General features: G+C 42.2%; 1 pseudogene; it reads left to right on the forward strand.

The window, feature by feature from the left end:
• The window catches only part of LOC129060719 (tigger transposable element-derived protein 1-like), a 35,108-nt pseudogene extending 33,342 nt beyond the window's left edge, over positions 1-1,766 (forward strand).
• Positions 1,767-23,982: the final 22,216 nt, after the last annotated feature.

Genomic DNA, 23,982 nt, shown 5'->3' on the forward strand with positions numbered 1-23,982 from the left:
TCTTGAACCTGGGAGGCAGAAGTTACAGTGAGCTGAGATGGCACCATTGCACTCCAGCCTGGGCAACAAGAGCAAAACTCCATCTCAAAAACAAAACAAAACAAAACAAAAAAACAAAAACAAACAAACAAAAAAAAGAAGTAAGTAAAGAGTGATCAGAATTTAAGATATACTTAATAATTATGAACCTGACGAAAAACTAAAAAATTAATTCTGCTCTATATTCCCCAAGTTGATCTAGTGGGAAAATAACTTTCCACTGAGGCAAATTCTATTCAGGCACGTAATTATCTTCCCCTCTACAATGACATTTTCTTTAGTTTCCTCCCTGTAAGTAGCAGATAGGAAAAGAACATATTTTAACATCAACAAACAAGGTGGAAATAAATGGGTTAATGTTCGTGCTTCGTCTTAAATGTCTTGGATAGAAAGTGCTCTGTTAGGACAGCAGGTTATGATTACTGACTGCTCACTGGGGATGAAGAGGAGAAAAATCAATAGTCATAACTTCCCTGGTCAATAGTGTTTTCTAAATCCCTATGTAGTCTGACCTGAGTTATTTCACTTTTTAAAACTGAGAGTCGTGAACAAAAAAATTATCATAAAATAGCATGCTTCTAATATTTTAAAAGACTACTTCCTACCTATTCTCCTCTGTTGTGTTCTCATTCAAGCCCTGTGTGTGCAGCCTGTCAGTGACAAGGAGAGTGAGTCTTTGGGTCCTTTCTGTATCATCAGCATCAGTATTGAGGCTGAATGGGCTGGAACCAGGCAGATCCAGCAGTGTGGGGAACAAGCTGGTTCCCTCCCAACCCAAGCACATTTAGTTTGCCACTAGAACACCTCCCCGTGGGCTACTGAGATAATGAGCCATTTCCTCCTAGTGTTATTTATTTCAGATCTATGCAATGTTAGATGTAAACAGTCCTTGTGAGACCCTTTGGTTTAATCCTGTTACATTTTAGAAAAGAAAGCAGAAGCCAAAGAGAGGTAGAATCTAGTCTAAAATAACATGACTAGTTTGCGCATAGGAGAGAAGACTGGAGTTCTATTTCTAGACATGACTTTTAGCCTTTAATGGGAACCACTGAATTTGTCCCACAGAACTAAGTTTGAGGCATGCTGTAGTGGTCACTGCTTTATCTAGTGAAACCAGACATTGATTTTATATTGCAGGCAACGCTGTCCCGTAGAGCTTTCCGTCACAGTGGGAATAGTCCACCTCAGCACCATCCATGTGGCCAACGGGCACCTAAATTGACGAGTGTGACTGAGGAACCGAATTTTCTTCAACTTTGTATTGTACAAGCGCAGAAAACCCTGTGCACCCTTCACCCGGCTTTTCCTGATGTGAACATCTTACAGAACCCACTCAAATGAAGACATGAACCTTGGCACAATGCTATTAACTAACCCACAAACTTTATTCAGGTGTCATCAGTTTTTCTACTACGGTCATTTTTTTTCTGTTCCAGGATCTAATCCAGGACCCCACATTGCATGTGGTCATCATGTCTCCTTAGTCTCAAAGAACTGAATATTTAATTGGACTTCATTTTAATTTAAGCGGCTGCCAGTGGCTAGTGGCTATTAAACAGGCAGTGTGGCAGGAGTGGACAAACCCCTTCACATCCATCGCCTCCATGAATGCCGATGGCAACCCAATAAGGAGGCATCGTTACTTCCAAGCTGCAGAGGAGGAAAGTGAGGCCCAGCCAGGCGGTGACTCACCCTGTCACATCACCAGTGAGCAGCAAAGTGGTTGAAAGCATCCAGGGTTTTCTGACCCTCGGCTGCATGCATTTTCTACTTTGCCACAGCTGCCTTCCCCAAGTGACACATGTGACTTAGAACTCACAGGAGACACTGCTGTAACATTTATTACTAAGATATGTGGAAAAATCTATATGTCTTAGGACATCTTTTAAAAAGCAAACAGCCCTCTGGAGTGGAAAAGGTCTCACTATTCTGGAAGAGCAGCTCCTCCTCTCCCTGCCCTCTGGATCGATGTTGGATCCAAGGCCCCAGTCTTGGGACCTCTTCTGTATTTACACTCTCTTCCTAAGTGATCTCATTCAGTTCTGTGGCTTTAAATAACGTTTATAAACTGATGGGCCCCAAATTTATATCTCTAGGCCTAACCTTGCCCTGAAACTCCACCTGCTTCCCTCCTATAGTCATGTGCGTGTCTACCAGGCATTGCAAACTTAGAATTCTTGATACTGTACCCTCTCCAATGCCCCCAGCACATTCTTCTCCAAGCCTTGCCATCTCTGTAAATGGTACCACTACTATCTGTTACTCAAGCTGAAAACCTGGAAGTCAGTCTTGATGTCTTTCTCTATTGTTCTCACTTGCAACATCCAAACCATCTGCAAGTGCTGTTTCTCCAAAATATAGCCATGATCAATCACCGCTTCAAGCCCCATTTTTCTCACCTGGGCTACTGCCACAACTTTCTGCTAATCAGTCCCCAATTAAATCTTGTAACTTCTCTCCTTAAAATCATCTAATGGCTTCCCATTGCCCTTAAAATAAAATCCAACCACCTTGTGATGGCTCAAAAGACTTGAAATGATCCCCCTCTAGGTCTCTTTGTTCTCTTTCTTCTCCATGTACGGCATTTCAGCCAATTCAGATTTTTGTCAAATTGAAAAGCCAAACCCACCCAGTTCGAACTTGTCCACCTCAGGGCTTTGCAACTTCTGTTCTCTCTGTCTAGAAGCCCCACCTCCAGATCTTTGCATCACTGGTTTCTATTAATAGGGTCTCAGCTTAACTGTCACCTTTTCCTGGAGATCTTCTCTCACTGCCCTCACTCTGTACCACCTTGTTTCCTTAGTAACACTTACTTGCTTGTTGAAATTATCTTACGTGTTCTTTTTGTTTCTGTGGTTATCCTAGCTAGAATGTCAGCTCCATGAGACCCAGGACCTTGTCACTCTTGGGCACTGGATCTCCAGCATCTGGAAATGTTTGGTACATTGTAGAAGCTCAATAAATATTGTTGAGGAAATGAATAAAAGAGGGCTCCCCTGCTAATATTTTTGTGTTGGGTCCCCAGTTGTAATGAAAATTCATTTCTATTGCCCACTCAGTGATTTTCTGAGTGGCATTCCAGGGAGAGGACATTGCTGGATCAGTCTCTCTGGTGATATTAAGAAAATGGTTAGCCACAGCTCAGTGGGCCTCACAGTCACATAGATAACAGAATGACACACCAGAAATTACAGCCAGTGTATTAGGTAGGCTAGGCGAGACGAGGCTGCAGTAACAAATACAGGCAAAACCGCAGTGGCTTAATATGACAAAAGCTTTTATTCACACTAACTCCATGGCAGGCTGGGTCACTCTCTAGGGTACCTCTTCTCCATGTGGCAAGTCAACAATAGGGACAGCTTAGATATTATGATGGTGTCGTCACTATGAGTGGCTTCCTGGTATCATCACAGCAGGGGAAGAGAGAGTTGGCCATTCACACTCCAGCTTCTAAGTACTTTGGCCCAGAAGCAACATAACACTATTTCTGATCACTGCCCATTGGCCAAGATTCACCATGAGATCTTGAGACATTGCAAAGGAGCTTGCAAAATGAAGGATTAAATGAATATCTAATGAGTAGAAAATGTCTCTGCCATAGTCTACCCTTGAACACACATGAGACAACTAACACTTCTCCAGGGTAATGATCTAAAGTTCCGTCTGGTTATTTCATCTAGCTCAAAGTCCAGGATGTCTAGGTGATGTGTCCATCAGGACACGATGAGGCTCACTGTGGTCCTGAGACCTATGCACTAAAATGTTATCTTTCCTCCCCATATACACCCAGCATACAACAGTGGTGCAGGAAAAAAACATGCTCCCTTTTGGCAAAGAGAAGATTGTGGGACACACAGCAGTCTCTGGTCAATACCAAGGTCCAGGGTTTTCCATGGTTTTTGATTCCAACCTCTAGAAGTTTCTTCCTTTTTTATTATTCCATTTGGTCAAATATAAAGCGAGTGTGAGGGAATGTGTCCTTCTAGAGAGCTGTGTGGTTTTCTCAGATCATCTCCTGCTTGCAGAATATTAGGGCCCAAGGTCATTTTAAGTCTTGAATAGTCTCTTTCAAACCAAGAGCAGTTTTCTCATCTATTTGCTTCCAGTCAATTCTATATATCAGCAACATGACCCTCCACTGTTCTTTTAGAGAAATGACTTAATCTTTATTTTCTTGCTTTCTTACCTCCACGAGTCTCAATGTCTCAAGTTAACAGTGCTGTCTGCTTGGTGGGAAAACTATCCCTTTCGGAGGATTTTATCATGAGTCTTTCAACCCAACAGAAAGGTCTTCTTGGACACCACACCATGAGTCTGATTTTTGTCCTGGATTTCTTTGTGTCTTTATTTCTCAAATGTTTTCTTAGTACTATTAGGAATCAAGAAATGGTCCCTTGACCAATTTTGATCAGGTCTTGAATTTCTGGAATGTATTTTCTTTATTTTCTGCTTGCAAAACAGCTATTTCTGTCTCGAGCTTATCTGCTTCTCCTAACATCTTGACACACATAGTCCATAGCAACTTCTTTTCCCTGAAGCAGCAGGCTCACTACTCCTGCGACCTCCTATACCATGGTTTCCTATATTATGGCAGGCCATAGACTGCATAGTATGGATTACGATTTTTACAAAATTTGACATTAATCTCCTCCCTGTCCATTATCTAACCACTGAGACAGTGCCACATATTTCAAGTTTGAGTTCTCTTGACATGGCAGCATCCCTGGATTAGGTGATCTCCAAGATCCCTTCAAACCATAGTGTTCTATGATTCTAAGATGATGCATTTGGCTTCTCCCACAGTAGAATCCTGTTGCTCAATATTGTTGAAAGTGTGTGAATTACACCCATAAAGAAATCAGTACTCAAAGTAAATACTGATGTATATTTTCCTCCTTTGCTTGCTTTAAAAGAGCAGAAGGAGATAAAAGAGGCAGCAGTGGGAAACACAGGAAAGCCTAAAATGAGATAAATCACACATGCTGTTACCACCTCTGGATAACCACTGCTAAATTTGATGTATGTGCTTCCAGTATTTGTTCTAAGCATGGCTATATAAAGGTATATATATATATTTTTTAATTAACATGGAATTAAATTATTCACCCCATAAAAAGCAGTAGTATAACTTTGGTTGTTAAGTCTTCCATATTTTTGGTGTAATGGTACCGTGTTGATCCAGTAAAAGAAGAAAGACAGTCAGGGAAAAATCTATCTGGTGTGAGAAGGCAGGGAGGAACAGAAGCTAAGGAGGATTGGGGAGGAGTAATTTCTATGGCCAAAGAGGGTGTGGTGGGCACAGGCAAGAGTGATTCCACCTTTCTCAGTCTCTGGCAGCCATACAGGAAGGAGTTGATGGCAAGTGTCAGCAAATGACACCAAACAGAAGCAGGGTTGACAGCTAAAGCCTCAGGTCTTAGCACTGGGAAGGTCAGGCTTCAGCCACTTTCTTCAAGAGTATTTGAAATTCTCGTCATCCTGGGCTTTGTAAGAGAGACAGTCCATTTAGGGCACGGGATCATGGTCACGGTGGGAACTGTGGGGCTTTAGGAAAAGCAGGGCCCAGAGGCTGTTTGCCTTCAGAGCCAAAGTTCTCAGAATGCTGGGTGAGGACGGCAGTTGTGCCTCTCCAGGGGCAGTCAAGGTACATTAAGAAGACTGACTCAGCAGAAAAAAACATTAAAAAAGATCTTTTTGAATCCTTCCTCTACCAATAATGAGCTATTTGACAATTTTGGGCAAGTTACCTGATTGCTATGATTGTTACTTTCTTCACCTGTAAAATAGAAATAATAAAAATACTGAGGTTGTGGTGTGAAATTAAGATGGTGAACATAACTAGCATGCCTGTGATGGTTAATACTGAGTGTCAACTTGACTGGATTGAAGGATACAAAGTATTGATCCTGGATGTGTCTGTGAAGCTGTTGCCAAAGAAGATTGACATTTGAGTCAGTGGGCTGGGAAAGGCAGACCCACCCTTAATCTGGGTGGGCACCATCTAATCAGCTGCCAGCACAGCTAGAATATAAGCAGGCAGAAAAATGTGAAAAGAGAGACTGGCCTATTCTCCCAGCCTATGTCTTTCTCCTGTGCTGGATGCTTCCTGCCCTTGAACATCGGACTTCAAGTTCTTTAGCTTTAGGACTCAGACTGGCTTTCCTTGCTCTTCAGCCTGCAGACAGCCTATTGTGGGACCTTGTGATTGTGTGAGTTAATACTCAATAAACTCATATATTGTATTCTAATGCGGTGAAGAATGGTTCTCAGGAACAGTGAATGACTGTGAATTTATTCACTCATGCAGTTTTTCAACAAATGTTTACTCAGTCCTTTTATGTGCCAAGTAATCTGGCAAGTTCTGGCATTCAGAGATGAGCAAGAGAGAAAGTTTTCTTGAGGAGCTGGTGGCCAAGTGCAAGAGCTTAGGCAAGAAAATCAGCTACACATTTGGGCAGCAGTACCTTCAATGAAAGATGGATCACATAGGGATCTCACCTATTTTTATCATGGAGGATTTCTTTTAAAAAGGTGTACTGAGCACTTTGGGAGGCAGAGACAGGAGGATTGCTTGAGCCCAGGAGTTTGAGACCAGCCTGGGCAATATAGTGAGACCTTATTTCTACAAAAAAGAAAAAATAAAAATTAGCCAAGTATGGTGGCAAGCACCTGCAGTCCCAGTTACTTGAGAGGCTGAGGTGAGAGGATTGTTTGAGCCAGGGAGGTTGAGGCTGAAGTAAGCCATGATCACACCACTGCACTCCAGCCTGGGCAACAGAGCAAGACCCTATCTTAGAAAAAAAAAGATGTACTGAAATTAATACAATAAAATTTTGTTCAGTTTGGGTGGTAGGTATGTGAGTATTTGTTATTTTGTTATATTTACGTATGTTTGAAATATCTTATTAAATAAGAAAATGCTACACTGTGCCAAGAGCAATGGTAGGGATTAGCTTAGGATATGAAAGGAACAAAGAGAAATCCACCTGCTAGCTAGCCCAGAAAGAGTGTGGGAAGCAGTGGAGAGAGTCAAAGAAAGCTTTCAAGAAACCACTGACACTTTAAAAAATGTCTTTAGTTTTAATTGACAAAGACGAATTGTATATATTCGTACAATGGGGTACAATGTAATGCTATGATACATGTATATATCATGAAATGATTAAATCAGGATGTCACCCCACATATTTATCATTTCTTTGTGGCAAGAACATTTAAAATCTACTTCAATTTTTTAGCAATTTTGAAATGTGCGATACATTATTATGAGCTATAGTCACCATGCTGTGCAATAGATCACCAGAGCTTATTTCTCCTGTCTAACTGGACTTTGTACCTTTCGACTATCATCTTCCCCTTCCTTCTCCACCCCCACACCCAGTCTCTGACAACTACCGTTCTACTTTCTACTTCTATGAGTTCAAGATTTTTAGATTGTACGCGTAAGTGAGATTTTGCAGTGTTTGTGTTTTTGCACCTGGCTTATTTCACTTAGCATAATGTCCTCCAGGTTCATCCATGCTGTTGCAAATGACAGAAAATATGGTATACATATACAATGGAATACTATTCAGCCTTAAAGAAGGAATTTTTGCCATTGACATTTCTTTTAAAGTAGGGAGATATCACGGGGGGATTTGCATTTTAGGAAGATGAATGAGAGAGAATAGCGATATGGAGGCAGAGAGATCAATAGAAGACCATTTGCCCCAACAAGAGATTTGTGAAGGCCTAAACCTATGTGGGGATCAGAGGCAGGAGCAGGGACTAGAGGTACTCTTCAGGGAACCCTTACATCTTGGGTTCCAGTTGGATGTGAGAGCTAAGCAAGAGGAAATCTGGAATGCCTCTTCAATTTCTGTCATGGGCTCTTGGGAGAATGCAGTTTCTGGCATCGTTAATTCAGCTCGTGTTTTCCAGATGATTAAGAGGTTAGAAGCAAGGGAAAGAAGATGATGTTTCCTTAACAAAGTGTTACATTTATGGTTCTTATGGTATGCCCAAGTGTCCACACAAAGAGAATAACGGATTCAGGAGAGAGGTCCAAGCTAGAGATAAGGACTTGGAGGTCAGCAGAGGTCTGTTCATCTCTTGAGGAGGGAGAATAGATAGGAATAGGGTCAGGAAGGCAGCCAATACAGAGCCTTGAACACACCTACTTTAAAATCTGGAGGAGTGGGGGTGAGAAGGAAATCCTTCCAAAGAGGGCTGAAAAGAAACAAACAAGACAAACAGGAGATAAAATCCAGAAAGAGTTGTGACTGAGCCCAAGGGACGGTGTGAATCTCCAGGAGAAAATAGCCCAAGAGGTAAAAATTCACGGAGAAGCCAACAGAATATCCATGAAAATTATCCACTTAATATAGCAAGTCATTTGCAGGCCAATGATAATTACAAAAGCCATTTCAGGACACCAGATTGTAGAGGGTGGACTTGTAGCATGGTAGGTGTTCATTAAACATTTGCTGGATTGAAATACACAGGGTTACTGCCATCCTGGAACAGGCCTTGATGCTCAGGGAAGGGGTAGATGTTAGAGAAGGAATGCGGTCTTTATTGGACATTCCAATTTGGTCTAGGACCAGTAGCCCTTGATCAATCTAGAGAGGAGGCTTCCTCTTCCCAGCCTGTTGAGTCTTTGCCAACATTTTACTGCTCTGATCCATTATCAGTGTGTCACCCCTTTGCCATGTATAGAAACAGTAAGTGCAAAGAAAATGCACTGTGGGGGTGGATGACTCAGGAGGTTTGGCAATGGATAAACAGCATTTTACCTTTAGTGGTGATAGATAGAGGGCCCGCAAGGCAAAGACTGCTGTCTGCTTCTCCTCACTGGCGTCCTCCTCCTACTGTATTTTTGTATAGCTCCAAGCATGCCACAAGTACCCACAACAAACCATTAATTAAAGCTGGCTTCTGGTCTAGGTTTAAAAACTCCAAAGTTGTCACATGGAGGGGCGTGTGTGTGTGTTAGAGGGAGAGAGAAAAAGAGAGAGCTTCACTAACCTTTATAGCCACTGCCTCTCTTATTCACCCATCTAACTTAGCAGCAGGCACTGAAGCCCAAATCAAAGAAGAAACCCAGTGTGCTCTGTCCTTGGAGGCATCTCCAGAGTACAGTGTCTTGTGCCTGCCACTGCTAGACATTCAGAGAATACTGACTGACAGATAGGAGGGATGAGGTGGCATCTTCTGGCACTCTGAATTTCCTTAATACTTTTTCTGATTTGGATTGTGTGGGTTGTACCAGCTAGTGTTCAACCTCAGACACAGAACCAATATATCCATTCAGAGATGTCTTACTAGGAATTGGCTTATGCTGGCCGGGTGCGGTGGCTCACACCTGTAATGCCAGCACTTTGGGAGGCCGAGGGGGGTGGATCACGAGGTCAGGAGATTGAGACCATCCTGGCTAACACGGTGAAACCCCGTCTCTACTAAAAATACAAAAAAAAAAAAAAAAAAATAGCCGGGCGTGGTGGCAGGCGCCTGTAGTCCCAGCTACTCGGGAGGCTGAGGCAGGAGAATGGCGTGAACCTGGGAGGCGGAGCTTGCAGTGAGCCGAGATCGTGCCACTGCACTCCAGCCTGGGTGACAGAGCAAGACTCCGTCTCAAAAAAAAAAAAAAAAAAAATTGGCTTATGCTGTTGTGGGAGCTGCCTAAGCACATCCAAAGTCCACAGGACAGGGAGTCAGGAGGGGAAGCTCAAAAGCAGAGTGGAGCTCTGGGCATGGCTGTTGTTCATGGATGTCACCTCCTCTCTGTCTCTGTCTCTCTCTCTCTCTGGGGAGTCTTGGCTGTGCTTTGAGGGCTTCCAACTGATTAGGACAGGCCCACCCAAGTTATCCAGTATAACCTCCCTTACTTAAAGTGAACTGATTAGTGACTTGAATGACATCATCAAACCCTTTCACAGTAACAGCTAGATTAGTGTCTGGTGAATCAATGAGAACTTTAGCTTAGTCAAGCTGACATACCAAAAAAGCCATCACATGGGTTTAAGAATAATGTTAGAGATCCTGTGGATAGGTAAAGCATAGGGTGTGTGTGTTTGTGTGCGTGTGGGTGTGTTTACGCGTGCGCGCGTGTGTAGGGAGGGAGGAAGAGGGAGTTGGAAGTCTTGGGACCTTCCTTTCTCTTCCCTTTGAAGTCTCACAAAAGTCTGTCGGGGGAAGATAATTGGTGTCTAACACCTTGCCCAGGGAAACCATGCCCTGAGGTTCTGCAACCCCGACACGCTGATGGAAGAACCATGTTTGCTGGCAGAGCCTCCCGTCCAGTGCTTTAGATAGGAGGCACCCACCCCGCCGGCAGGGCTGCTCCACGGTGTTGTGCCGCATGGCGCCTGGCGCCGGATGATTTCCCCACTGCGGCGCCAGAGGGCGCCCGAACTGAGGATTCGGCCCCGGGACTCCCAGAGGAGACCGGCAGGTGCTGCGACGCCCAGGACTCCCGCACACCGCGGCCCCGGCACGGGCACGGGCATCCCACCTTCCCTGGCTACCAAGGCTACCTCCTTCACGTGCACATTTCAGGGATGGGCAGGCCGACTCCTGGGAGCAAGGAGCTTGTCTTTGTAAAGGGCGGGAGGGGGTGGCTGCTGCGGAGGGAGGCGGCAGCCGCAGGGCCCGGGAGGCTCCGTGCCTCTCTAGTCCACGCTCTCGGCTCCTCCCTCTTACTCTCAGACCCAGGGTCAACTTTTCTTGGGGCTCGGACTTTCAGAAGGCTCACTGTCCCAGGAGGGAGGACGGCCCCGGCATGCGCTCCCCGACTTGGCCCCCGCCTCCCTGAAATCCTCCCGTGGGTGCGCAGCGTGCCCAGGACTCAGGCGAGGTGCCCCCTCCGCGCGCTCCACATCCGGGCTGCTGCGGAGTGCCGCGGAATCTGCGCTTCCCTTCCACTTAACCGCCCCTTGCAGAAGCCCCTGCCCCCTAAAAAGTCAGGGCCCAAGGCAAAGAAGCAGGTCTTTTGCGTATTTTTGTTTTGTTTCAATCAGGAGATTAAAAAGGATGTGTACTAATGTCACTCTTCTCTCCGTTAAACGTGCATAATCTTAATGCAATGCTTTTTAAAAGCAATATAAATTTTGAGGGAAAGAAAAATCACTAGAGGACTTTATGGTTAAAGGTTTTAATGCAATGGTAGTATTACAAAGATAACTGGCATAGTTTTTTTTTGCAATTCTCAAAGGTGGTGGTGAACAAGGACAAAATAGATCAGACGGTTGGAAATGATAAAGAAAGGCTTCTGCACTCATAATTTTCACTCAAAGTACTCATAATTTGCACAATTGGAACAGTTAAACACTCAGTGAGACTGAGCAATAAACACATTTCTCACTCAAACGTAGCAGAGGTCAGGGAAAGAAGCCCGTGTTCTTCTTTTCTTGTCTGATGTAGGCACCTCCCTGGCCACAGCTTATTTGTGTGGTTTTGGAAAACTCTGACAGAAATGAGTGTCTGGGAGGCTTCTCAGTTGTCAAGAAGCTTCCTATATTTCCTAAAGAAACTCAACCTAGATTCCTTATCCAAGTCACAGAGCAAAGAGAATTAAATATTTTTCTAAGGCTGCAACTAATCCTGAAACTTAAATATAGTGGGGGAGGGGAATCTGACATATGAAAGGTCTGTGATATTTTTATGGAAAATGTACAGAGATGTTGTGTTTAAATATCCTCAAATGAGGAAAAATGGATTTTTTTGTTTTTTCAAAACAAAAACCAAATGATTTTCATCCACCTATTCCCAGACCTCTCCTTACAGACTTCAATTAAGTATCATAACGTCTTTTTTCTTGAGTCATTTAGGAAAATATTTATATGTCAGTGAAAGCAGGGAGATCCTTTGAAAGATCTTGCTAATGTATGTTAGAGTAAGGCCAACTCTTGTATTTATGATGGTTTTTCTTTTTCGTCGAAATTGTAGGCTCACATTAAGGATTTTCCCTCCCTTTATAAACATCGGCACAGTGCCGTAACTTCCTTTATTTGCAATCAGTTATCCCATGGTTAACAAAGAACTTTTTTAGAGAAAAATGTGGCCTAATGAAATTCAGTAATTCTTTATAGAAAGAAAAAAGGATCTTTTATATGCATTTTTATATGCATTAAATATATAAGCATGGTGTGTACCTGGTAAAGTTGATTTCTGCTGACGATGTAACACAGGTAAACCAACATAGGGTCTCTAGCACATTATAGGGTACACTTTATTGGGTTTTACCTTCAGGTAAAGACTTCTATTAAGAATATACAAGTGCCTGCATACCTAACCTGCCTTGTTTTCCACAGGGCTGTATACATAATCTCTTTTTAAAAATTTGTTTAATCAAAGCTTGCTATATTGAATACATTTAATTGGAAACCAGTGGTTAAAGAATATAAAAATTTACTGCTGTAGAAAAGTTTTGATTAGTGCTTTCCATTAGTAAGTGTTGTTGAGTAAACCCTCTAACAGCATATTTGAATTCAGACAAGAACTGACTTAGCAAAACAGGTGATGCTTTCAACTGTACAAATATATTATTTCCCATAAATATTCCTAATGAAAGAGGTGGTCTGTTTCAGAGGAAGTAACCGCAATGACGACTTTTAAATAATCGGAAAAAAAGTTCCCAACCTTGATAAATATGTGCACAGGGACTGAAAGGGTGAATTATTAGGTGAGGAAAGGTAGAGTCTAGAAATCCTGCCCCATGTATGTTATAAAGTACGCTGCACAAAAGCATGGCAGATAGCATCTGTGAGCCAATACCGTTTTCCTGCATCAAGATCTTACCCTTTCTTCTTGCATCAAAAAAGTGAATTCAAATACAAAGAAAGGATGTTTCACCCTACTGAAATGTTTCAGGCAGAAGAAAGTTTGTGCTTTTTTTTTACAAAAAAAAAAAAGAAAAAGAAAATACGTTTGAACAAAATTCAAATACAAGAATGTTCAGTTCTCAGAATTTAAAAATTAATTTTCATTCAGTTCTTAGCTATCAACTACAGACTTTATTAGTTAACAACAAAAGCAAAGATAAGATGCAGGTTTTAAAGGGAACTTTGGTTCCCCTTTTCTCATTTATGATTCTCCAATTCAGGAAGGGCTACATTTCTTTTCAATGGTGTGTTTAAATCTGAAATCAAGATGGGAGTATTTAAACCACCGGCCGTGTCATGAAGTAACAAGTCAGGGTTCTGTGTCTCAGATGACAAACGTCTGACTTCACCTATTGCATGGAAAAGCCCCATGTACTGGAGTCAGAGGTCTGAATCTAGATTTTTCAACTGTAGAATTCCAGCCCATTTTTAGAGGGAGCTAAGTGCTGTCAATATCTTCATGCACATGAAGTGTGTGTGTGTGTGTGTGTGTGTGTGTGTGTGAAGGTGACACAAGTGGGCAGGGCAGTAGGAGAAAGGGAGAGGAATTGGGGATGCAGAAAGCCTCTGCTTTGGCATATTACATGTTTTTCTTTTCTGTTATTCACAATGAATTTAAAGAATATTTTATAGAGAAGTAAATCCCCCCTTCTTTTTCAAAATTAGTGACAGTTGTAGGAGACTATTTTGTTCTACCATTGTTCAGATGTAGTGTATGAACAATGTCAGGGATGTAATGTATGACTGACTTTTGTGTATGATATCCACTTATAGATTGAAAACTGAAAAAGTTCAGAGAGAAATTTGTGTACACACAATTGTTCTGTCTTTCTCTTTCAATATCACCACTGTTGGCTGACAATGAAAATGTGAAGAACATCTCATTTTGTGTTACATCCCAATGTTCTGTCTTTGCAAAAGTAATACCTCAATATAATGGATGGAATTCAATGACAGTGGCAAACAATACTAATTACAATGCTATGTATGAAAAGAATGTTATACCATAACAGTACATTGCAGAAAAATGACATTTCACGTTAGAATTGTTTGATTTGATTGTGGCGAAAAGAAAAATGCTAATATACTAAAATAAACTGGTAAGCAGTCAAAAAAGCAAAATATGTAAAAGCATCTGATTTGTCAGATGAAATATATTTGATTACTATTCATCTAACATTCTACTACCAGTTTAAATAATTTGATGAATTAAATCTAAAATTATACAACATGTTAATCTTGTAGACTAAAAGGGGAAAGAATAATTGAAAGCCTGAATATCATAGAATGAAGTTGAATTACTTTTAGGTACGAGAAGAGCCCTTTTCACAGTGTTACTTCCAAGTGGGTTTGACTGACTATTGATAACTTCCATTTGTAAGTAGCCTCATTTGCATATAAGCCGTGTATGTTATATCATTCAATAATAATAATTTTAAAACTTCTTTTATTATGCACACGTGATGTACCTGGCTCTGCCCAGAGTGGATTTACACGAGGAATAAGAAGGATCCAGCTTGTTCCCTAGAAGGCACGGTCAGATGTCTTAGAAAAATTAAACAAGTCACTATGAAATCCAGTGTACTTGTTGCTTAATAAACATTTCTTATTTACTAACGTTCAAAACATAATCTCCACTTAGTCCCAAAAGACTTTTTACAAATTCTGAATTCGTGTGGTTTTAATTAATAAAATGTTTCTCCAGCATTTCCAAAAAATGGTTTAGGTTGAGAGTTTTAAAACATCCTGGATATATGATCATTCACTCTTTATTGCCACTCTATATCTTGAACATATCTTTATCACCTATACCAGTTTTTCTATACACTCTTCCCCTGTAAAAGTGTCTGTGAGGACAGAGATCTTTCTAGCTATCCCAGAACCTTCTGTTTTGAGTGAAAGAAAAAGCTAACACATTTAGAAATGTGTAAAAAATCCACATTAAAAATATTTTAATTGAAAATATTGTTCTTTTAATACAAAGTAATGGATATTCTGAATTAAAATGAAAGTCATACCATAAAGAAAATTATAGAGAATAAAACAAATAACCCAACACTCAGGAATGGGGAGTGCTTACCTGTTAGCATTTTGACATATATTTTTGTCTGGACATTTTTCTATGGATATATGCACACCTTTTACAACCCAAAATATGCATTTATATTATACAGTCTAAACTACTTTTTCACTTAACAATGTGTCAGGAGCATATTTTGATATGAATAAATACAGAATCTTCATGACCATTTTAAAAGACTTGAGAATATTTGATTTGATTGTGGTGAAAAGAAAATGCATACATATCAAAATTAATTTAAGCAACTTTCTATAATTATCCATTTGTACTTTTTTGGGGGGGGTTGTTTGGTTTTCTTTGTTTTTGTTTGGGTATGCCATCATAATTTACAAACAGTGGTGAAGAGTGCTTTCTCTCTCTCCAGCAAAGACCAGTTTTAAAAACTCCATGCACGCACTCAAGAACCCATTTTTCATTATGTCATTATTCTGCTGCACTAGAGTGCTTCACATCGTCTCCCTGAGCAGTATAGTTTTAAAGTAAATTTGGTTTCTTTAGCCAATGTTTGGAGTGGCAGGAAAAGAAATTATGGAATACATGGATTCTGCCTGCATGACTTATAAGTTTGGGAATAAGACATTCTGCAAGTAGAGACAGCAAATCACTCCACAAAAAGGCACCAAACAATCGGAAAGCCTTGACTAAAGTGAAGATCTCTAGGAAGCCACCTATTGCTATGAAAAAATCTACTTCTAAAATCAATTACCTTGTAATGCAGGCAGCAATGACGGTCTAAGAAAAAACCTATTTGTAAAATACTTTAATTCTTCATTTGGAAATGATAGGTGAAAGAAATATGGAACTTTAAAAAATGATGGTTAGGCTGGGTGCGGTGGCTCATGCCTGTAACCCCAGCACTTTGGGAGGCCGAGGCGGGCGGATCACGAGGTCAGGAGATTGAGACCATCCTGGCTAACACGGTGAAACCCTGTCTCTACTAAAAACACACACACACAAAATTAGCTGGGCGTGGTGGTGGGCGCCTGTAGTCCCAGCTACTCAGGAGGCTGAGGCAGGAGAATGGCATGAACCCGGGAGGCGGAGCTTGCAGTGAGTTGAGATCCTGCCACTGCACTCCAGCCTGGGTGACAGAGCCAGACTCTCTCTCAAAAAAAAAAAAAAAAAACATGACGGTTATTTTGTAGATGTTCAAATTACAAAATTATGGCTTAGAAAGCTCAAGAAGAAAAATGGCTAGAACATTTCACTGACTGCCTGTATTCTTTATCACACCCCACGGGGCCTTGAAGGAGTGACAAAACTGCTTGCCTCTGTGCTACCCTTTCTGGTCATTTTAGAACACATGAGTTGTGATTTTTCAGTAGCATCTCCATTGTCATTTACCTATGGCTGCTAGAACAAGAGACAGATATTTTCTAGAATGCTATAAAGTCAAAAGCATCCAAGACCCCCTCCCTGGGGCATGTGCACTAAGGAGAGTATGAAATAAAACAGGGCTGTCTAACCAAAGCTCTGTCCAGTGTGCACAGAAAGTTCTAGAAAGAACGAGTACTTCCGAGTGTCGCTGGGTGAAGATGCATCTAGGGTGATTTTAATCCTATTATGGAATTTTCTGATTTTACTGACGTCTCCAGTTTTAGTCTGGACTAAAACCCTGGGTCCTAAATGAAGACCCAGTCCTGTGTGGGGTGGGGAAGGAAGCCAGATGCCCTGTGCCTCCCTGCCTTCTCCCCACCATCGTCTCCCGCCGGGAGGGCCGCTGTAAGTCGGGCCACATTTGGCTTGCTGTCACAGCGAGGATGACCACAGCCCAGGGCGGCCTGAACAACATCTTCTTCTGTCATATTTTGATAGTTCCCTACTGTTTTCCTAACACAGATGAGGCCGAGTGAGCCTCTGTAGGGAAGTTACTGTTTCTTTCCTGAGATGCTCAGCTAGGCCAGGGTGGGGAGCAGGGAGGGCCCGGCTGAAATCCTGGCGTGAGCCTGAGAGTGGACCCCACCTAAAAGCTGACAGAACACACGGTCCCGGCCCAAGCTGTTCTGCAGATGTAACCGGTTGCCTCCCAGCTCCAGCTGATGCGACTTAGTGGATGAAATGGCATCTTTCCCTGAGGAACTTCCATTCCTGAAATTTCACTCAGGAGATGGGCTGCCTGTGATAACCGTGCAGAATAAAGACGGCCTTTCACACCCAGTCCTTGGCTGACCTCGGAAACAGGAGACAGACCCATGTTGAAGGAAACCTGTGCAGAGGAGACCCCTGGGCGGGCACATCCCCTTGTTGTTGATGGTGACACTCTCTGCCCCCGCAGAGCTTGGTGGCTGGCGTGGGAGCCTGGCCACATGTCCCAGGGCGTTTGGGGATGAACTGAAGCAGGCGTCTGGAGCTACTGGTCTAGGTATTTATTATTTCATGGAATTACTGCTGAGTGACAAGGGCTCCTTGCGTCCTAGCAGACTGGCATCCATGGAGCATATTTTTAACGTGAATTGCAAAAGAAATAACAAAAATATGAAATGGCTAATTAGCCATTTCACAAAGGTCCTGCCTGATGACAAGTTTCCTGGTCAGTCTCACCATTTGCTTGTTTCCAAGTGGGATGAAATCAGAGCCCATGAATCCCGGACTCAGCTGGGGCTGGGAATGGAGGGGGCAGGGAAAGAAGGAATAAGGCTGAACTATTCAGTCTACCTTAATACATTTATAATGTATTGGGTGAGTTAACTGCTTTTTGGAAAGCTCTGGGGGACACCTCAGTTTTTGGTAGAATGGGGACTCTTAGTCACATAGCATGTGATTCTAGCCTAGTCTCCTCTAAGACACTACAGTAGGACATGACTTTGCTCTCTTGGAGACTTCAAAAGCCTTCAAAGCAGGTAATCATGCTCTTGACATTGGATGAATACATAAGTCTATTAATCTGTGCAGGAGTATGCCTTTGGAGTTAATACTTTTGGAGATAAAAAATGAACAAAAAATGTTTCCTCCATTATTTGACAAGCTAACTTCTTATTTAGAGGTGGGGCACAAAGAAGACAACACACTGGTAGCTTCCACAGATTCCACACAAGATCTTTCACCCATGAGGAAGGAATATTATGAATTGCATTAGTGTTTACCTTTGACCTACATGAAAGAAGATCAGTCCCAGAAGGACAATCAAGCACACACCAAGTAGAAGGGAATACAAAGGGACTCAGATTTCTCTTTTCTCTTAATATGTATGGGCTAATAGGCTAAGATCCTAACTCATGTTAAGAATCTCTTTCCCTTAGCATTATATATCCATCTTAGGATCTTGGTGTTTTGGTGAATGTTTCACTGCACAAAATATCCCAAAACGTAGTAGCCTAAACCAGCCATTTTATTTTGCTCACTATTTTGTGGGTCAGGAATTCAGGAAGGGCTTGGCTGGGCAGTTCATCTTTGATCCATGTGACATCAGCTCACGCTTTGGGGACCAAAGGCTCCCTTCCAAGACGGCTTCTCCACTTACATGTCTGGTACCTCTGTGCTCCTTGGCATCTTTCTCTCTCTCTCTCTCTCTCTCTCTCTCTGTGTCTCCCTCCCTCCCCATCCCCTTCCTCCCTTTCCACATGGCATCTCATCCTCCAGGACCTTTACATGTGGCTTGGCTGGCTCCTAAGAGGCAGGAAATGGAAGAAGCCAGGCCAGCTAAAGGCCATGCCCAGGACAATGAGTGTTGATTTCACTGAATTCTGTTGTTGAACACAGCCACAGGGCCCACCCACATTCCAGGGCTGTGGACCTATAGACTCCTCCTCTTACTAGGACACAGCAGAAAGACACGTGGGATGAGAAGTATTGTTGTAGTCACTTTTAGAAACTATCATCTGTCACAGGAAGAAAGAAAAACCTAAAAGCTATGCTTAAGAAAGTTTTAATTGTTGTTAGGACATCATCTATAAAGTGTTCATTTTCCACTCTGATAGCAAAGATTGCATTTCTGTCATAAATTCCACTTCCTCTGTGCCCATTGGGAACCTCCATGAGCGTCCCCTCCGCTCAAGCACCCACTCTTCCCTGAAGCCCACCAGACCATCTGTCACCCTTGCTCTCGGCCTCCGACCCTGGGCTCACGTCTCAGACACCACTTGTCTAACATCCCTGTGCACTCTTACTGCTGGATTGTGAGTCAAGGCAATAATTGTGTCTTTGTCTTATTTGTCTCTATAACTTTTAAGTGAGTTTTCTTAAAGCTCAGTTCACTTACATTAACTGACTTAATAAATGAATAAATGTTAGCCTGATTCCAGGAGCTTGGCTCAATAGTTTCAATCATGTTGGTTCAGATAAGTGAATATAAACTGGAAAGGGAAGACTGGTGTGTGGGTGGGAGTGTTTTAGTCTCCAGAAGTGGCAGAGAGAACCTGGATTTTCAGATGCAAAGGTAGGGATAAGGAAGTCATCAAATCAGGGAGAGCCAGCTTTAGCTCTCCCTTTTCCACTGCCATCATCTTATGACTTTGGCTCCCTGGAGACAGTTCCTACACCAACATGGCTGCAGGTCAGGGTGGCCTTGGAAGGACTCCTTCTGTTATTCAGACCACTGGCATGTGCAGATACACACATACATGCCTATCTGTCTACTTATCTATATCTGTCTACCTAGAGAGAAAGAGAGAGAGGGAGAGAGAAAGAGAAGGCACTGAAAACATGACTTTGATAGTAATATTATTATTGATCAACATTACAGCCTTGTTGTAGGGAAGTTAAAGACTAAAATTACTCTAATACTTCTCAAATCTAGGACATATTATACTGCATTTTACATATATAATTTTCTTCAAATACATTTCACCAATAAACAAAAAACCTGAGAAGGCCGAGAAGGCTTTTTTCTACTTGCATGGGGGGTGAAATGAATCCACATCTCCTTCATCTGATAATACCACTGATAAGAGAATTGAAGAGCTGCAAATAGCAGCTAACCAGCTTGTTTATCTCCATAAAATATGATTTAATTAAACATTCTTTTCAGCAGCTTGTACCAATCAAAGAATTAGGACTTCTCTGGCTGCCAATTACAGCCTCTCAGGAGGAAATTATCTGGAATAAAGATAATTTTCTCCACCTTGAACTGGGAGTCAGGGAAAATATGAAAATAAATATTTTTGGTTTTATGTTTAGCAATTTTAAAATGTCATATTTAGCTCTACAGTGTCTATTTTTTCCTTTAGGCCAAATGTCGTTTTTGCTCAGAACATTTCAAGGTAGTTTTCTGGCATTTTAATTGCGTTTCTGTAGTTTATCACCTTTGAGCTTTGCCTACTGTCCAGAATGGTTTATTTGTTACACCGAGGAAAATGTAGACAAAAGTTTGTGTTTGCCTAGTTGGGAAGCAGATTAGAATGCCCAGATAAAAAGGGTAAGTTAGTGATCTGCTCTCAGCAGAAAGTCCTGCAGCTGGGGGCAGTGAGGTCACCAGAGGCTCTAATCCTACAGGAGACTTAGAAAACCCCTCCCAAATTCAGCACCATTTAACGTGCTTATCTGATAAAATTTGTTAGCACCAAAGCTATCAGGCATGAGGTCGGGAAATGACTGATTTGGGGTAAGGGGACCCACTGAATCAAAGGGATGGTGGCACCATTCAGAATGAATGCAAACCGGGGAGCCCAATGTGACCTCCTGAAGGAGCACAGACATGTGGTTTTGGGCTGGAGAGCTCTCTGAACCCCTGGATGAATGGCTCTCCCAAGGCAAAGTCAGTGAGAGATGGCCAAGAGCTGCACTGTGCATTTCAATCCACATGTGCTTTTTCAGGGAGATTGCAAGTTACATGTTCATCACATGTCTATTATATGAACTGCCCGAAGGAGTTATATGAGAAAAGTGAAGGCATAGCCTGTGCATTGTTAGGCAGAATATTCTTGCATGTGGGTATAAGAGCCCTTACACAGGATTTTTATATTTTCATTTTATGTGGGGGCCAACTGTGTGTATGTACATACCAGATAGGTGATAGATAGAGGTGATACATTGATAGACAGATACTAGGCAGATAGATAGTAGGCAGATAGATTGTGTATATTTCTGACATTATTATGGAAGTTAATGGCATATATTCAAACACATTTCTGAGCCTTTTCTCAGTGCCAAGCTCTGTACTAAGTTCCATATGGGGTTATAGAAATGAGTAGGCTACAACACCGATCCCACAGATGCTATAGCTTCATGGGAGAGAGAGACAAACACATAAATATTGATATGAAGTATATTTTGATAATGCTATGATAAAGACACAGCTGAAGCACTGTGAAAGTAGCCGGATAGATAACACTCTAACTGGCAATTTTTGGAAAGGCTTTGTGAAAGAACAGGCAGTGGGCCTGGGCTTGGAGAATGCAGGAGCTTGGCAGACAGAAATCAGGGTAGAGAATCAGTAGAGGGATTCCTGGAAGAGGGAAGTGTATGAGCAAAGTCATCCCTGGAGAAGATACAGGTCTTGCATGGGAAAAGGCATCACTGGGATGGTGAGGGCAGAATGTAGGGGGAAGAGGCTGTAGATGATGGAGGAAGATGGAGGAAAAAAGTAGATTATGGTGATTCCACAGAATCACATCTGGATGCTCTAAATTACTGAATCTGGGCTTTGCTTAGTAGACACAGAGGAGCCACTGAAGGTGTCTAAGGGTGGGAGTGTGTTTGTGTGGGCAGGTGTGTGCTTGAGTGTGTATGTGTGTGTACACAAGCATGTGTGGTGAGTGTGTGTATTTGTGTGAAATGTCAAAGAGGGAGAAAGAGAGATAGATGGGATGGAGGGAGAGGGAGACAGAGAGAGAGAGACACACACAGAGGAGATCTGTGCTTTAAATAACTACTGGCATGGCAGTTTGGTAGTTACAGGGACGTGAATGGAAGCAGGGGAGGCTAGGTAGCGCATTGCAGTCATTCAGCTCAGAGCTAATGAGAGCCTACAAAAAGGAAGTGGACACAGTAAAGGGGAGGCAGGTTTAAGTTTTATTATGAAGCAAACTTGCTAGGGTTTGCTAACTAATTAGAACGGAGGGTGAAGGCATGGGAAATATGAATAGGGGCTCTGAAACACCAAACTGGCATAGACTTGTCATGCCTGAGATGGGGAATGAGAAGAAGGAACAAGTTTGCGTATCCAAGTATTCATTCATTAATTGGATTAATGGCAAATCTTTGGCAAATGATTATTGAGCATGCTGCAGGCACTGAACTAGGTACTGAGATATAAGGACTAGGGCAGATATGGTGCTCCAGGGGCTTGGAGCAGGATGTCATAAGAGTAATTAGGTTCCAAGTTACAGATTTGGGAGTTGTTCTTCTAGAAGTGATCCATGAATCCAGGGGACTAAATGGTTCATTAGGGAGGAGGTTCTTTGGCAATCTGTGGGAAGAAGGTTGTGGAGTCCTGATAAGATAAGGAAGTAGCAATGTGGAAGGGCCCCAGTTGTGGGAGGGCCCCAAGTGGGAAAGAATAATGATCAATTGTTCTGAGGGATGGCTAATCACAAACCCACAGGCACAAGAACCTTCTTCCTAGGACACAACGACCTTGTTCCCCACAAGCCCCCTTCAGCATGATCCTATAAAACTTCTCCCCAGCCCCTGCCTCTGCAGACAGCCCCTTCTCTGCTGTGCTGCCCATTGCAACCTTGCAATGTATTTTCATAGTTTAATAAATCTGTCTTTCTTTACCTACAGCTGTCTTGGTACATTCCTTTACTGCCTCTGCCACTGGCCCCAGATAGTAGCTACCTGTGACAAAGATCTCATGAAGTTATTTGATCCCCTCATTCTCAATGCTTAATTTAGCATGACTTAATAAGTCTCTTTCTTTGCTTCCTTCCCTTCCTTCCCTTCCTTGCCTCCCTTCCCTCCCTTCCCTCCCTTCCCTCCCTTCCCTCCCTTCCCCTCCTCCCTTCCCTCCCTTCTCCTTCTCCTTCTCCTTCTCTTTCCTTCCTTCCTTCCTTCCTTCCTTCCTTCCTTTCCAGAAAAAGAGCACTAAGAAAGAGTGATTGTTTCTGGGATTCTCCCCATTAAGGAGAAATGCATTTTTGTGCATGCATGCATGCACACATGTGTGTGTACTCATACCTATGTATAGCCATTTGGCTCCTGAAAGATATTTGAAGTAAGCTAAAGCATCTTAGCCTTGCAAGAATACCTGTTCTTTACCTTTTCCTATGATTGCAATGTTTCATGCACAAATATTTTAATTTTTCTTAAGTGAAATTCACCTAGATGCAGCTTTTCTTGAAACTAGTTAAAGTAATAAGAGACAATCACATTGAAGAATTGCTTTTCAAGAAGCACATTGGGGTGTTTGGGCTCTGAGGTTGTGGTAGTCCACACCTTCACAGTCTCTTCTCCCCAACAGCACCATGGCCACTGCTGCATTGTTCTCCCAGTCCTTAGAGACTGACCTGCTCAGGTTCATTAATGGTTGGACTTTCCTTGGTATTTGCTTACATAACAATATCAGGACACATGTCTTTAATATTTTATCAGGTTTAAAGGGTAGTTTTCCTAACATGGCATTGTGTGGCCTACAGAACAAACTAGGAGGGAGAAAGAAGGCTCTTGGCTTGTAGTAAGCAACAAGACTTTAATATACATTCTGATATTAAACATTTGATTAACTTGATAACGAGACTGCAGGTGGGTATTAAGATGTTGGTTTTTGCCTTATCATAAAGACAGCTATTAAAGAATAGTGTACTTTACTTAAGTGCATCTCCCTCAGCTGGTGTAATGGACTCCTGAACATAAAAGTCACATAGTCCCGACCTGTGTCTATGCTGCCTGCTTGTTCTAGAGAACCGGGCACGGTCTAATTGTTTGATTTGGCTGTTTGCATATGAAAGTGGAGTTCAAATGCTTCTTATAAGTGAACACTTGGAAGGGGAGTGGAAATGTATCCATTAGCTAAAAGAGCTGAATGCACTATAGGATGTAGAAGAGCCACTCTATTTGATTATTAAGTGTTTTGTAACCTGAAACTGTAAGTTAACAAGAATAAAATGAAATGACCCAGGAGCAGAA

The sequence above is a fragment of the Pongo abelii genome, chromosome 6, assembly GCF_028885655.2.
Source record: "Pongo abelii isolate AG06213 chromosome 6, NHGRI_mPonAbe1-v2.0_pri, whole genome shotgun sequence".
In the NCBI taxonomy this organism is placed as follows: domain Eukaryota; kingdom Metazoa; phylum Chordata; class Mammalia; order Primates; family Hominidae; genus Pongo; species Pongo abelii.